Here is a 17706-nt window from a genome sequence, read left to right as displayed (position 1 = left end):
ACATGAGAAGGGGAGACAGTTAAGCAGGAGGCAGGGCTTAGGAAGTACTCAAAAGTATTAGACCACTATGAGTACTCAGTACTTGAAGTTAGCAGGCAGAGCAGAGAAAGTGAGACACAGCAATCTCTGCTGGACTTAGAGATAAGGAAACTATGCAAACATCTGTAGCCCACAGGAGCTCTGCAACAATAACAAAGCACCTAATATGCAGTCTTTGGCTCCTGCACACATAAGAAGAAGAATATACTTCATCCATTCAACTGAATGATTAATTAGTTGAACACATTAACAATATGAATAGAACTCATAAACCCACACCACATAGAACTGAGAATCGGCTCTGTCATTTCCCTCCTGTTGATCAAATGTATTAATCTTCACATTCTTCTTGTTTTCCGCTTTTCAAAATGGACATCATATCAGGATCTTATTAATCACTTGCCTCTTTCGCTTTCAGTGGCCTTGGTACTTAAGCTATCCGCTTGTCGCACTTTGTCATACAGAGCATAGCACAAAGCTGTTATCAGGGCACATGATGAGACTATTAGAATGTCAATTGATCCTGATCAATAATGATATAAACGATTGTAGATAATGCTGAAAAAACCTAAGGATAGGAAAAAGGACATTATCACTCTCAAAATGTGTGGCTTTCTTGTGAGCAGTGGTTATATCACTTAATAACCTTCAACCGGTTGTATCATTACTTTGACCATCATGAACTGACAACTCATTTTCAAACATTAACAGAGCACTTAGATGTCTGTGTCATTCTCATCATAAAGGTGAACGTCCGCAACCATGCGTTTCAGGATCACACAGACCGATAACACGCGAAACAGCACCAAAGCACAGAGTACCATTGTTTCAAATTTGCACAGAGCTTGAATCCAACCCCCTCCCATTAACCAAAAAAAACCACCCCTTATGGTGATGTTACCATTCATAGCTTTCTGAAGGGCACGTAGATTGGACATCGCGTTATTGGCCTCCTTAGCATTAATGTCATCTGAAATGTAAACACAACAGGTACTTGTTCGAAAAGTACTTCTCACCAGGACCACTGGATCCCCAGTGGGGTCACGGTGTTTTGATGGCATCATTAGTATGTGGCTTCGGAGAGGGTTTGATGGCATGTTAGGGTGTGGCTTAGCCGGGATGATGACCGTTTGGTCGGTTATCCCGCCCCTCCCTTCGGAGGTTGTCTTAAATGCGCCCTCATTCCACACTAACACATTTACACCAGTTGACATTTCCAACTTGACCCATGATATTGCTTAGTCATCTTCAGAGCGACATAAAAGCTCTTATTTATGTGCTTAAACTGATCATACGTTTTGCACGGCAAATAGCATTGACCCCAAGGCGCACTCACTATTTTGGATTCGCGCTTAAGTCTTTCGGACCTCCCCACTCCTGTGCCTCCTGCACCGGGACGCAGTCCTAGGCTAGACCCCTTTCCACTTGAGGTCTACACCCAGGTCACCCTGGATAGAGAATTCAAGTCTCCTGCTTCCCGGCGTCTTCTTTTCAAAGCCCACCGATCACAGGAGCATCACTCGCTTACATGACTGTTGCCTACGGCGGTCGCTTTGAGCTTGTGATGGCCTGACTGTACATTGAGCCGAGCACGACGGCCAAGCATACCTTTCAAAGGCATCGCATGGTCTTAATGTCACCTGTGACCCGACCGGCCGGTGACCCAGTCGATAGCGACCCCTTACCTGTCGGCGTGGTTGGCGCCTCAGGCAGGAAACCGACGGTCTTGTCCTGGCCCCGCTTGGCTACGGGAACCAGAATATTAACCGTTTTCACCAGCCTTGCCTTTTCACAGAGGTTGTCCCGCAAGACTGCACCCTCTGCTAGGTGTGGACTGTCGTCCACCTACCACGCAGTGCCTGACACATCACAACATTTACAAAAACCCACAGGTGACACCAAGCAACGCTGTGACTTTCAAAATGTTGCCATGTGCGACACCCACGCAGACTAGACGGTTGTTTACACAGCTAGGATGTTAATTCATCCTTGACAGAACACGGGGGCCTTTCAGTCACTCCCCAGCACTATAAGTAGTATTTAACGTGCTCTGGGAGCCTTGCGACCCCGCTGCCGCCTGTTGTGCCCAAGGATCGGGGAGCCTAACCCCCTAACCTCAGGCACTTACTTACTACCAGTTAACAGCAACAGGAAATGTAGGATATGGGACACATATATCTGCAACATAACAATCATAATTATCTTAACAATTAGCCTTCCCCTGCTTAACTTTAATAATAGAGACAAAAGATACATAGAAAAATATACAATAACATAGATACTATAAGAAACATGGAAACTATAAAATTAAAAACCACAACCGTAGTCCACTGGTGTTTCTTTACCTTCTAAGTGCAACAAGGATTTGTGAGTGGGGGTAAGAATCTTCTTCCAACCTTAGATCTGACCCAGCTTTAAAAGCTAGGCCCCATCTTTCCGTTGGGTGCTACCTCATTGCTTAATGTTCGACAGTGTCCGCACCAGGTTGTGTGACTTTTGTGAGTCCACGTACACGCTGTTTTATCTCACTCCTTGATCTTTATGGCAGTTGACTCAGACCAGGACTCAGAAACGGCTTCTCAGCAGGACATAGATCCTCCAGTCATGGAGGGCTCCCGTTTGGCTTGGCGACCTTATCAGCTATCTTATCAGCACCAGATCACCAGGCTTCAGTCCGTGGCCCTGTGGGGAGAAAAGAAATCTCGGCAGCTTACAAGTCCTTTTGACCTTTGTAACGTCTTCAAATTCATTTTTACAGTGTATGGCTTTTACCAGAATTTTTAAAAATGTAAGTTTGAATATGTTGTGAATATGTGTCTTTAATTACTATTAATACTTCTTAACTCAGTGTCACTCTCCCTCCTGTTTGACCCATGGCCATACCTTATGGTCATGATTCAATATACAATTAATTACTTAAAAACAGCGCTACTTATAATGATTCACAACTTTACTTAGAACACTGCTTGTAAACTTCAAATATAGAGGAGAAGACACGATATTTCAAAGTGAGAAATTGGGGCTTGTGGCACACTAGTATCAAGACACAACAAATGAAAGATAAGTTCCATGAGAACTGAACTCGCTTCCTTTACTATTTTTTTTTATAAGCATTCCCATGGGCTTGGAACGTGGGAGTCACTGCTCTCGTCATAACAGCTTGCAGGCTGAGCTTGCCTCCATATGATATACTCCTCACTTGAGTAGAAATACTTTTCAGTCAAAGTGACTAAATGCTTTTAGAAAAACATGGCAGTTTCTTACATGTGGAGAGGGAAAGGGCCAAAACTATGAATATTACTGATTCTCAAACATGTATGAAGTGTCAGCTTTGACATAGGGTAACTTTACATAAGTCTTCTAATACTTATGATACTTTTCATTATTGAGTATTTCTTAAAATCAACACTTGCTGTACAGCTTGTAGATCTGCCATCTTTTGGACAAAGATTTCCTTTGCTAGTTAAGCCACAAATGTCACTTTCAAAAGTAGACCTCCCTGTCATTTGACTCTTATTTTAATCAAAACAAAAATATTGATTGCATACAGTTTTAATAAACTTAAAGTTTGTGAGCCACGTCCATGGCACAGCAGATTTAGATCTGCAGCGCTTACAGATCCAACCCACAATCCAGGACGCACACACACAAACCTCTACGCTTCTTATCTGGACAGGAATGACCCTTGACCCTGCAGTGCACATTCCTAGCTTGGGGTACTTGCAACTAATACATCTCAATACTTAAGCGCTTCGCTTCGCTAATGTACTAAAAACTTCATATTCTACTGCAACAATGAGCTCAATCCCATCAAGTGAAGGCCTGCATTCCTTTGATCAATGCGTCAAACACTTACAGGCCCTAACCTAATGCAATTTTGTTGCAACAGAACAGAAGTCATAACACATCTTTAACACTTGAGTTTAGACAAAGGGCTTGTAACAGAAAAGTGGGCCTTATATGGGAGCTGGTTAATAGCTTTAACTGCACAAACTTCACTGATAAGGGCTCCTAAATATCACTAGAACTTATGGCCTTTTGTGATGTTTTTTTTTTTTTTTTTCACTTCATCACTGTCTCGCTCTGTTAGCACACAGCCCGCACACACACGTGCACATACACACGTGCACACAGACTCCTCTAAACACCCACACACACAGTACCACACAGCAACCCTATTGGTTGGCATTTAAGTACAGTACTTGAGTAAATGTACTCAATTACTTTCCAACATACACTCATTTCAACTGTTCGCTGTAACTCATTCATACTGACCACAAAAATACTTTTACTCTCTGGGAGTTACTCATTTGCTCAGTCACCATTCTGTCACTTCTTCCCCACCCATGTATGTGATACTTAAGTACAGTACTTGAGTAAATGTACTCAGTTACTTTCACCCTCACACTCTTGAGAATGGTTTATTACGTAGCAGATCTGGTTGGTCCTTACTATTAATGCCTAAAGATAAGACCAGTATCCATTTGCTGTTGTCTACTTAAAATTCCACAGATTAAAAAAAAGAAATAGATATACTGTATGTGTGCCTTGTATATTTATATCTATTTTCCAACAACACTGCTCCCTGGGAAGTCTAATTATGAATGTAATACGATTTGGGGCTTTTATTCATGCATAAAACTTTGCTGTAGACTGGCTACTGTAAACAGGCAAGGGGCTTAGACATCGTAGCTAATTAATACCAAATGTGTGCAAAATGTGTGCCCTCATCATATATATATATATATATATAAGGGTTTCTGTACCAATAAAACCAAGGTCCTGCCATGTATCATCTTTCTCCATTCTGCTCTTAGGTTTACGTGTCTTTCTCTTTTTATGTCTTTCCTCGTCCCATCCATCAACCGTAGTGCTCGATTTACAATCTGCTATGAAATGGCCGCTATGGCCACACCGATAACATACTCGCTCTCGCGGGGGCCTAGCGGGGCCTCTCCTCCCTTTTGACTTAGCACCCCACTCTCTTTCGTTCTCTCTCACGTCCATCTTGCACACCCGCGCGCACTCCCACACAGTCCCCACACACACAGCACGCTTGAGTATAGTATCTGAGTAAATGTACTCAGTTACTTTCCACACACAGCTTTCTCTCTCAGCAGTCGCTATTTCTCTCTGCTCTGCACACACATGCAGCCCTCACACACACACACATTCACTTGTATTCCTATACTCGTGAGGACATACACAGACAAATGACACAGATCTTGACAAATTACTGTATCTATGTACTTCAATTTCATTCACATACTCATGTCATTTACCAGGCACACACATTCGCTGGGATCCCATCCATCACACTGTATTTTCATTCATAGATTCACACAATAGTCACCAGTCCAAGGGGGGGTGAGACTCTACTCGTCTCTCAACCACCGTGACCCACTCACACTTATTTCGAGCGTTATTTACACTGCTGTATACTGTTTGAATCCCACTTCACACATTCCTTAATAACACATCTTAATATCACAGTATCACCACGTTCCAACGGATTTCTCCGGAAAGGTGCTCACGGTAGTGAGGATCTTTTAGTAATATTAAGCACAAACATACAATATAAACACATTCAGTTTCACCACGTCCCAACGGATTTCTCATCGAACACCCAAGGGTATTTTGTGGGTTATTCTAGATAATCAGATCCGGAAAAGTGCTCACGGCTCACTCACATAGTGATGACCGCGGAGAGAAAATTGTTAGACCCGGATAATTCACTCAGATCGCGTTTTGGATACACATAGTGATGACGCGCGTCCGTCAATATCTGTGATTTCATACACACTACAGTATACAATTTGCAGGAAATAAATCACTCTTGTTGCTTCTAAAACATAGCAACATACCCTAAGCTTTCACTGCCTACAGTGCTTAGGTTCATGTTTATGCACGCAGATAAACAATGTCTATATGCACATAGATAGACAACTTTTGTGTCTCACTTACGTGCTATCTTATAGTTGTGTGATCAGCGTTCAAATGCCGTCGGCCGTTCCTTGAAGAGCGGATGATAAGACGAGATGACCACCGGCCTGGAGGCGAATTCAACGCTCCAGGATTTTTGCAGGATCCGGGTCCTGGCTGCAGACTTTTCCAGCGGCGTCTTCCTTCTTTACTCTTCTTGGAACAGCTCTGGCATCCGAGCTCGATTAGGACCAGTGAAATGATAGAGTGTAATCATAAAACTATCATTTGGCACATCACCTCAGGGCTTCAGCACACATTGGAATAAGATAGACACAGACACAGTCGGAGATCTCCGTCATATTTTACTTGGTACCAAGGAGACAACGTACAGCTTTACCTGAATCATTTCTGGAGTACAACTTACTTTACATTGTCATATATACAGCAACATGAGAAGGGGAGACAGTTAAGCAGGAGGCAGGGCTTAGGAAGTACTCAAAAGTATTAGACCACTATGAGTACTCAGTACTTGAAGTTAGCAGGCAGAGCAGAGAAAGTGAGACACAGCAATCTCTGCTGGACTTAGAGATAAGGAAACTATGCAAACATCTGTAGCCCACAGGAGCTCTGCAACAATAACAAAGCACCTAATATGCAGTCTTTGGCTCCTGCACACATAAGAAGAAGAATATACTTCATCCATTCAACTGAATGATTAATTAGTTGAACACATTAACAATATGAATAGAACTCATAAACCCACACCACATAGAACTGAGAATCGGCTCTGTCAGAAGTACATTTTGATACCAGTACTTTTGTACTTTTACTCAAGTACATTTTGAATTCCTTTATTTTTTACTTGTAACAGAGTATTTCTACCTTGTGGTATTGATACTTTTACTAAATGTAGTACTTTTTCCACCACTGCACGTGGGTTTTTAGGTGCCTAAGGTGAGCAGTTGACAGATGGTTTGTTGTACTGCGGAGCAGAGCATTAGCAGTTCACAGCTGAATGAGAACAAACCGATGACAGGAAACACTCAATCCATTCCGTCTGTCACACACACCTATGAATACATCAAACATGCTCTATGCTCACTCGCTCGGTCAATACCAACTGCTTTCTGTGTGTGTGTGTGTGTGTGTGTGTGTGTGTGTGTGTGTGTGTGTGCGTGTGCGTGTGTGAGAGAGTGAGCGAGCGCGCACACATATCTCTCTCTGTGTGTGTCTGCGTGCGTGCGTCCGTGCGTGCGTGTGTGCGCGTGTGTGTGTATATGTGCATATGTGCATCCGTGTACACATTAAAACTATGTAGTCTAGCTCAACTCACACACACGTGCGCGAGCACACACATTGATGAGCTGTCAGTGAAAGGCTGATGCATGCAGATGTGTATGTACTGTGGAACTAAGATCAATGGAGGTCATTGGACACACACGTCATAGACAGACAGGGTGAGTGAGAGAGACAGAGAGAGAGATATGTTTTGTTGAAGATGTTGAAGTGATTTTGTTTCTTTCTCCTATTACACACACACACACACACACACACACAGACAGACAGACAGACAGACAGACAGACAGACAGACAGACAGACAGACAGACAGACAGACAGACAGACAGACAGACAGACAGCAATGGTATGATTGATTTAGAGGAGTGTTAAATACTGGCTCTCTGTCCTCATGTTTCTACATGTTTCTACAATCACAGTAAGAGATGTGGCTGTTCTGTCCGTGGTATGAGATCATCTGACACGCCTCCCAACTTCCTGCACAGTAAAATCCATAGTGCCAATTTAACTCTTGAGTATACAAATGTGATATTACTGTTAGTTGACTGTGCACTAAATTGCATTATGTTTAGGCATTTTGCTCTTGGAGCACAGTAAAATACGGAATGTTAATTTAAGTCATAGTCAAATGAATTAAGGCATAGTTAAATTAGCACTCAGGGTTTCACTGTCTCTTTTTTCCCTTCCTTTTCTCTTTCTTCGTATTGCGCCTCCAGACAGTGTAATAACTGGTTTGGGGCGCGCTAACAAATACCGAACCTATGAACCTATGAACGCTGTACTCTGTTGATATGACTGCTGTGTAGTCTCTCATCCCAGCCACAGGCTTGAAGTCATACCGCGTACCTTTTGCAAAACAAAATATATTTTTGATTTACTGTAATCTTTCACTGGCATATTTGTGAATGTGTTTTTTGACAACTTCTCTAAACACTTTTAAACAATATTTTTATTCGCAAGTGTCTGCTCCAGACACTCATGCCAAAATGACATACTGTAGGTACCGGAAACAAACCGGAAATGTATTTATTTATAAGACAAATCCCTGCAGCATTTTCTTTCAGCGGTAAAAACTATGGAGCTTGCACAAAAACTAATTTCACCAATTTACACCTGTAAACCTGTGATGTGACACTAAAAGTGACACTGATTCTGATTCTACTTCCGTAGACAAACTCTGAAATGCTACAAGAGGTGTTGCCAGAAAGATTACTAAAATGAATGTTGACACGCTATGACTTTAAAGCTATACATATCAGAAGTCTTATCTCCCTCTCCTGACAGAGAGAACTACAATAAAGGTGGTGCTGCATAGTGTCCAATCCAGCCTACTTCAAATTCACTTTATTGACATTGTCAACTGGTAGGTGGTCTACTCAACACCAGTGTCAACATTTCTCGATGGAAGGGTAGGGTGAACACCACCAACCACTGCGGATGTGCTAGTTATATATAACATACTCTACCATACAGATTGGTTACAATCATGTTTTATTCATCCAAACAAGTCCCGGATTGTAGCTTTAACCACGGTATGCATTCCACCCACCATTTCCTGCCTATCGACTCTTATTTTTGTATTTACTTAACATTCCTTCCATTAAAGTTATTACTATTTCTGCTGTATTTTTACACCAAAACAGTGGATGAAATATCATTCGTCTTGCACTAAAAACTGTCTTCCACATTAGTTTGACCTTGTGGTTACAGAGACTCACATGCTGCCAAAAGGGCCACAGTCGCTCTCCTAACAGATAATGTTTCGGTGTTGTTTCAGTTATTCAACCACTTGAAACCCAGCATCTATATTCGGGGTGGGGATCTATAACAGATCTACAAGCCCACAATATGTCACAAAGCGTTGTGAGCTTGTAGATTGCTATTGTTGGCAAAGACATTTGGTGTACATGGAAAAATGCGGTCCGAGTGCAGATCCAATCCAGGTCCAGTTCACCAAGTCTAGACTGGGGTTTAAGTGGTTACGTGTGTGTGTGTGTGTGTCTGTGTGTATCTGTGTGTGTCTGTGTGTGTGTGTGTGTGTGTGTGTGTGTGTGTGTGTGTGTGTGTGTGGGGTACGGGTATGGTCTAGTACGTAGTAATTGTTGCTGCTGTCCACGGTCCGCAGTTGACCCACCCTCGAGGCAATTTTAATATAGGATAAAAAAACTAGCACATTTGTAGTGGTTGCAGGTGGACTCCACTCTTGTAGAGTAGACATAGTGTCAGGTAGGACACCTTGACAATATGCATAATATCAGCTGGGGAACCCACGGTAGCAGTCAGCTACTCATGCTACCGTGACTAACGGCCATTTGGTGGATGGTAGGGGTGTAGTGCTATTTTTAGAACGTACCTGGACACATATGAAAATATTGGGCATTATATTATGAATAGCATCAAAACATTTGATTTTAGTAGCGTACGTTTGTGTAGAAACTTGTGTGTGTGAAACTTTCAACTATTACTCATACAAACTGGCAAATTAATGAACTGCTTCAAAAGCTTTTGACGAGAGATGTCTACAGCAAATTGTATTTACTTTCTCTAGGCCAGGGTTCCCCAATTACTTTTCCCCAAGGGCCAAATTATGTCTCGGGTACCAAACCGAGGGCCCGGGGCATTGTGCCGAAATCGTTTTTAGTTTTTTATTCGTTTTTTTTCTCTAAATTGAGCTAATTTGACACTGTGTTATTTTAGGCCTGGGATTCTTAAATCCTGTGTTGAGGGTCACACAAGGAAAAAATGCACTCTGGAAACAAAATAAGTCTGCTTGAAAAGTAATACAGATTAACAGCAGCCAGTTTTACATACTGAAAATCTAAATAAGTCCAGAATCAACTATTTACTTACAGATGTGTTTGTTAGTCTGCTTGAACAGTAATACAGATATGTTTTTTTCCCAATTTTTTTTTTATGACAGGAGTCGTCGCAAATGGCCCACGGGCCGCCTATTGGGGAACCCTGCTCTAGGCTATAGGCATACAAAAAAAGAACGTGATGTTGTGGATGGATTTGGATTGCAATCAATGTGTCCAAACAATGTGCTCTCTAAATAATAAGGAATCACCTGCTCTGTCACTGTGCCAGCAAGATTGGATCTGGTCTTAACTTGAGTCTGTGGTAGAAATAGCATTGCGACGTGGTCACGCCAGACCCTCAGCTCATTTTAAGACCAACACTCACCCGCATGCAAAATCGGCACAACATAATTTGGATATCTAGACAATGTGCAACGAGGTCTATAGAACAGTCTATGAGTTTATACAAAAATTGTTTTGGGACAAAAAACATATCTATACGCGAATAACTTTTATGCATATTGCTTAAAAAACTGAAGTCCCTCACCCTTGGGTTTTTATGTCTCCAAGGGTCCGCCAGCCCCAACTCTCCCAGGATAATATTTAACATTTTAGATTTTTGGGGTTGTTTGCGCTCAGGCGGTGATCTGTCATGCCTCCCTTCAAGCACGGCATTCCAGTCCCCCCCCTAAAATGATCATACCTTTTGCATTTTTTGCAATTAAGTTAGCAATCTCTCTAAAGAAAGTGGGGTCATCTTCCGTTGGAGCATAGACATTCAGCATAGATATATCACTTCCATCTATTGCACCTGTGATCATGATGTATCTACCTGCTGTATCCTGGATCACTTTTTCTGCAGAAAAGGTTACACTTCGACCGACCAAAATTGCCACTCCTCTCTTCTTACCAAAGGAGGCGCCAAACACCTGTCCCACCCACTCTCTCCTAAGCTTTTTGACTTCACTTTCCACCAAATGAGTTTCTTGTAACATTGCAATTCCACAACCCCGATTTTTAAGTTGGGCAAGAACTTTTTTCCTCTTGATTGGGTGGTTAAGGCCATGTACATTGTAGCTTACTATTTTTAATTTAGTCATTACCCTTCAGAAGATATATTAATACCTGACTGTAACAATTCTGTCTCATTTGATTTACCTGTATCTGTCTGTCATACCTCACAAAAAACATAAACCATGGTGATGCCTTGATGTTGTTCCACAAATACAAACACATAAAAAATACAAAATTTGCCCATGTTCTTACAGTAACGACCCCGGGGGACAAAGGGGTTCGAACAAAAGGAACTGACCATAAAGAAAAATAGACCCTGCACTCAGACAGCATGGTGTCTGGACAGTCCTCTGGGACCTGGTCCCAGGCTGCAGCACAAAAACTAGCAGCTAAGCGAACAAAAGTGTTCGGCTTTGGTTACCCAATACCCGAAAGGGGAAACAAAAGTTTATGAGCAACTCAGGCTCCTACAGAATCTGTATTAATCTTGAAAGTTAAGATTACAGCGGTATTCCGCTGTCTAGTCCGCGTCCCACTGAACACCGGCGCCGCCCGCCACGAGGAGGCGGCCCCCAAACCCGCAGACGAGGCAAAAGCGACGCTCTGCAAGCCCAGCAGCCACCCCCCCCGCCGCCCGGCACCGCCACACAGCAAAACACGAGCCAGACCCAACAGTAATTTTTGAATGCGAACAAGTCATCCGTTTCAAAAAATATTAAAAAGAAAATGATCCGATGGGAAAGAGAGAGGGAGAGAGAGAAGAAGAAAAAAAAAGAAGAGAGAAAAATGGGTTAAATAAATAATGATAATAAAATAGTAAAAAGGGTAATAATAATGATAGTTATTAAAGGAAGGGAAAAGAATAACAAAAAACTAGATAATAGAAAATAAACTTAATCTTGACATGTATATTTCCAGACACACCTCATTGACTATGCACAAGATCAAATACCCATATACGTTTGTCATGACCATATACATTATACAGTATACACACCCACAAAGTACTCCATATTAAGGATATAATAATGAAACAAAATGAGAAAAAAGAAAAAGAGAAAGAGAAAAAACAGCACCTTAGGCCCTATAGTCAAATATAAAATGATTTTGTTTAAATAATATGTATAATATAAAAAATAAATAAAACAAGATAAAGAAAGGGATCGAAATAGAACTTGTACTCATAGTGTTGAACCTTAGGCAAAAGAGATGAAAGGAAAACATTCTGTCTACCCCCACCACTGCCTAAAAGGCAGCCTCACAATAAATGAATACACATATAGAACACTTGTGAGAGCAGACTTGGTGTATGCACCATATACTAGGCTAGTTAGATTTCACCTCAATAATCAGGATACATTCATTAAACTTCATCATCTTGAGCCGATGTAAGGCACTGGTCTTCAGCCACGGCCGGGTCTGGGGGCGGGGCCGCAGCGGCTCCCGTTGTGTTGACTATAGACTTGGCATAATCCATGGCTTCTGTTGCATCCAAGAACTTTTTTTCCACGTTGTTGTGCGTGAGAACGAAGGTGGCTGGGTGTTTTATTCCATACCTCACATCACGCCGATCTTTCAACAGCAATCTGACGGCTGTGAAGGCGCCTCTGGCTTTAGCAATGCTTGCTGGATAATCCGGGAATACCGAGATGGTCTTGCCGTTGTAGTGTAGCCGCTGTCCGTCTCTAGCCATCTTCAGGATGTCCTCCGCGTCTCCCTCATTGTGCAGCTTGGCAATGATCATCCACGGTTTATCTCCTGGCTTCTTCTTTGTCAGACTTCGATGTGATCTGTCGACACGGACATCTCCTCCCAATCTAAAAACTTCCTTCAGCAGTTTAGAGACTGCCTTGGGAGAGCTCGAATCTGGCAGCTCCTCGACGTTGCATATACGTACATTCCCACGTCTCATCCTCGAGTCCATGTCCAAGCATTTCGTATTCATGAGATCGATTTGTTTCTCAAGCACGTTTACGGTGTATTGGAGTACAGCAACTTCATCTGACCACTTTGTTAGACCTCCCTCAACGTCATTGATAGTAGATTTCACTGAGTCGAGTTCTGCATGAAACGCACTGTTGCCGTTTGTAATTTCAGCTTTGATTTCCTGCATTTCTTTTCTCAGATTTTCAAAGTCGTCGGCCAAAGCACTCTTCAACTCTTGCCTTAGCACCGTGGATATATCACTCTTACTGGTTGACAAGTAGTACTGGCTGAAGCTCATATGCACAATATCAGCGGGGGTTCCGTCTTGAAAGAAGCGTACAAATTTGATTTTCCAATCCCGGGAAATACATACAAGTTAGTTGTAGCTTTAACACGCTTACTGTTGCCTGTTTTATCTGTATAATATGTATTAAGTGTTATCCTCTGAGTTAAATCATGTTACAGTACAGAAACAACGATGGCAGAAAAGACAGTGACAGACAGACAGACAGACAGACAGACAGACAGACAGATTTTTTTTTTGCCATTATGTCTACTAAATCTGGTCATGGAGGACGGCTATTGATTTAAACTTTCAACATGAAATCTGACTTGAAGGCCAGTATCATCATCAACAGTAATATCATATTTGTAGAGTTGTGAACGACCTGATATTTGTTTTTGAAAATGCAGTAGAGTTAACAAAATCACAATTCCAGCATTATGTCTACATACAAAAGGACATTGATTATCAAACATCGAATAACAAGCCGTCCTCACTGTGTCGAGAGTGAGATGTCGATGTGAAAAACACTGACGGACCAAAACAGAGAGAGACAGACTGATGGACGGACAAAGGCATTGACAGGGAGACAAAGAGGGGTGCCCTTGTTTTCACATGTCTGTGTGTTTGTAGCCGAGGCAATTTCTCTTGTCTTATCTCATGGTGGTCTTGTCTCTGTCAGCCAGCCGAAAGGATGCACTGCTGTTAAACGTGCGCACACACGCACGCTTGCACGCACGCACACATGCACACACGAGCACACACACACACACACACACACACACACACACACACACACACACACACACACACACACACACACACACACACACACACACACACACACACACACACACACACACACAGCTGTTACTGCTGTTACTGCTATCACAAAGAACAGGCCTTTGTGTCCCTGCTATTAACAGGACATGGGCTGATGTGGAACCTGCCAAAAATGGACATGGTAAACATCTGTTTTGACTGTTGCTTCTACCATCTGCCCAGATGTCTTCATGACTCAAGCCTTCTTCACAACACCCTTCACTGTATAGAGAAACACACAACAAACACACAACAATGCTGATGAATTAAACCACATGAAACCTAGTTTCCCTATTTAATAGCTGATCTAGAAGCTCACAATGTGTCTCAACACGATGAACTGAACATATCTGATCTACACAACACGTTGTGTAGATCAGATATGTTCAGTAAAGATATTTGGTGGAGGGGAATACAAACGACGGGGCCTAGTATAGACCCCTGGAGGACTCCGGTCGAAGTATATGGATTTAAGTAATTACTCAATAGACACATGTAGATAATTTGTGGCTGGTGCACGTGGTAGAAGAAGTTATCCATGAACTATTGACAACTGAGGCATCAATCACTAAACTTGTTTCTGTTGTTGTTTGTTTGCATGCTGTCATTGGGTAAAAGCATGTAATATTTGTAACCAGGCCTCTAGTATTACGTGTAATCATTTGCAGCATTATTGATTTACTTGCAAGCAACATATTCTCTCTCTCTCTCTATCTCTCTCTCTCTCTCTCTCTCTCTCTCTCTCTCTCTCTCTCTCTCTCTCTCTCTATCTCTCTCTCTCTCTCTCTCTCTATATATATATATATATATATATATATATATATATATATGTATACATACAATGAATGTATTTACCATTATCTTCTATTCTTCTACTCAGATACCAGCTGTCCTACTGCAATTTCAATGCAATGAGTAATTGCCCTGCTCTCTCTCAATCGAGGCTTGATGAACAGTAGTGACACATGTTTGAATGTCAGTGAATCATGTCGCTGACAATAAATCTATCCATGTACTTCGTACAGCCTAATTGAAGTGTGAAGCCATTTCATGTTTGTCTGTTTGGCTATTCATGAACTTAAACAGTTGTGTGTCCTTGTTATCTATTGCAGGTGCCTACTTGGCAAGCTGTAGATTGTGAATCCCACTGCTCCACTCCTGTAGAGCTACAGTAAGATGAGGTTGGGTTCTTTTGGAGATTACAGTAATCATCGATGTTTAATTTGCAAGGAAGTGGTGAGGCCATACAATTATTTGTTTCACATGTCTCCAGTTGGTCTGTCTGGCCATAGCGCCACCCTTATAGGCCAAAATGTCCACTTCCACTTATCATACTTCAGTTCTCCGCCTGTTGTGTCGGAGCAACTGTGCATTCTATGATGAAGTGTGCACATGGTGCTGTTATACTATGCTAGTATCCTACTATCGTGCATCTTACAATTGAGAAAGCTTTGTCCTTCTGTCAGTCCTGTTCTGCTGTCTGACCGTCTGTCCTAATACATTTTTCAATTGTACATATAGGGGCAACTGCACTGAATTTACGAACGACCAGAGAGTACACCAGCACATTCAGTGCATAATTCCGAACGCACCCAATGCTAGAGAAAACAATGCCTAAACTTAACCTTAAACCCTAAGCTTAACCCCTAAACCTAAACATAAACCTAAACGTTGAAGTGCAACGTACCTCAAGTGTAACATTTTTGTTGTCATTTAACGTTTCTGGAGAAATGTACAGTGACAACGTTTCCTCTGGCAATTGGGTTGGTTATAAAGGAATATACGTATTTAAATGCATGGCAAGCAGCAGACCTACAGTAGTAAGGCTAGGCTGTATTCTTGGAGCACCAGTCTAATCCTGTGTTGTTGTTCATGTAGGTGTGTGTAATCAAGACAGTGCAAAAGTATGATTTACAATACTGATCATCAATTGTTTTGGCAAGAACCCACGGTAGTACTCAGCCTGCTACAGTGACAACGGCCATTTTGGTGGATTGTTTTTTAGAAGTGGGGGACCACACCTGTGACACACTGTGACAACGCACCTCGACACATAAAAACATTAGGCATTATATTATGAATAGCATTAAACCATTTCCTTTCAGTAGCGTACATTTGAGTAGGATGTGATACTTTCAACTGTTACTAATAAAAACTGCCAAAAAGTATTAACTGCTTCAAAGGCTTTTGACAAGAAATGTTATATTTCATTCTCTTTCTCTAGTCTAGGCTATAGGCATACACAAAAATGTCACTTGAATTGTTGAACGTGATGTTGTGTTCAGGTTGGCTGGATTTTGATTGTAATCAATGTGTGCGCACCTAGGCGCCTAATCCAAACAACGTGCTCTCTAAATAATAAGGAACCACCTGCTCTGTCACTGCACCAGCGAGATTGGAGGTACGTGGTCTTAACTTGAGTCTGGGGGAAATAGCATTGCGCCATGATCACGCCAGACCCCACCTAATCTTAAGACCAACACTCACCCATGTGCAAAATTGGCGCAAAATAATTTGGAATCTAGACAATGTGGGCATGAGGTCTAAAACGATAACTGCGGTGAAAGATAAAAAACAAAACCAAATAACCCTTTATTTAACCCTGTGACTGTTTTTGTCTCGGGGACCGTCATCTCGCTGGTTCTTCAGGAAAGCAGAAAACCTTTTTTTTGCAAAAATATTTTTTTTTGTTGCAACATTTTTTTTGTTGTTGCAGAAATTAGTTAATAGCCCATTTAGACTCTTCACATACTAGAGTTGTCTGACATAAATGTCAGAGCTTAAATCGACATGTAAATATGAAATAAATGCATAAACATGTAGCTAAGATATAAGGTTATGGTTAGCAACCTCTAATTCAAGTGGTGTTTTCTCTACTTAGAGGGATTCTAGGCAACATTAAGCCTACGTTTTAAAAATATTTATATATATATTTTGCATTTTTTCCCCTCTATCAGCCACTACATAATGATGCTGGGGTGTTTTCCTGCATTGAAACACAGTCCTCTTTCTGAAATCCGTATTTTCCCTACTATTTATGTAAATGAAACGCACGCATGTGCGCGTCCGTGCGTGTCCGTGCGTGTCCGTCTGTTCGAGTGAAACCAAATGGAACCGAGTGCAGCCGATAAAAATGGAACCAGCCACCATTTTCTGCTGCGTTGTTTTAACTTTTTACTTTCGGTTTTAAAACGCTCTCAAACTTATTTTTTGAGGCACGGAATTTACTTTTAAGATATCGTTTGGATAGAATTTAGTTGTTTAACTTCATATATGTGGTCAATTTATCATGACAGAGCCTATTCAAAAAAAATAATCAGAGAACCGACAGGGGCGGGCAGTGACATGCATTGTATCCGAATAAAGCAACCATCTCCCTCTGGTCTCCGCACAAACATACAGTCCCTGTCACTCACACTCTTTCTCCTCAATCTGCAATTTCTCCCCCTCTTTTTGAAAGCCACACACATCTCCTTCTCTCTCTCCATCTATTTATCATCATCTTCAACACCAAAGTCGCATTGCAATGTTAACACATGTAAATACATTTACATGCATTATGTCCTCGCTCTCTTTCTCTCATCTTCCTTCTCTATTGCCTG

Source organism: Gymnoscopelus microlampas (assembly GCF_963454915.1).
Source record: "Gymnoscopelus microlampas genome assembly, chromosome: 8".
Lineage (NCBI taxonomy): Eukaryota > Metazoa > Chordata > Actinopteri > Myctophiformes > Myctophidae > Gymnoscopelus > Gymnoscopelus microlampas.
Note: the sequence above shows the minus strand (reverse complement) of the source record.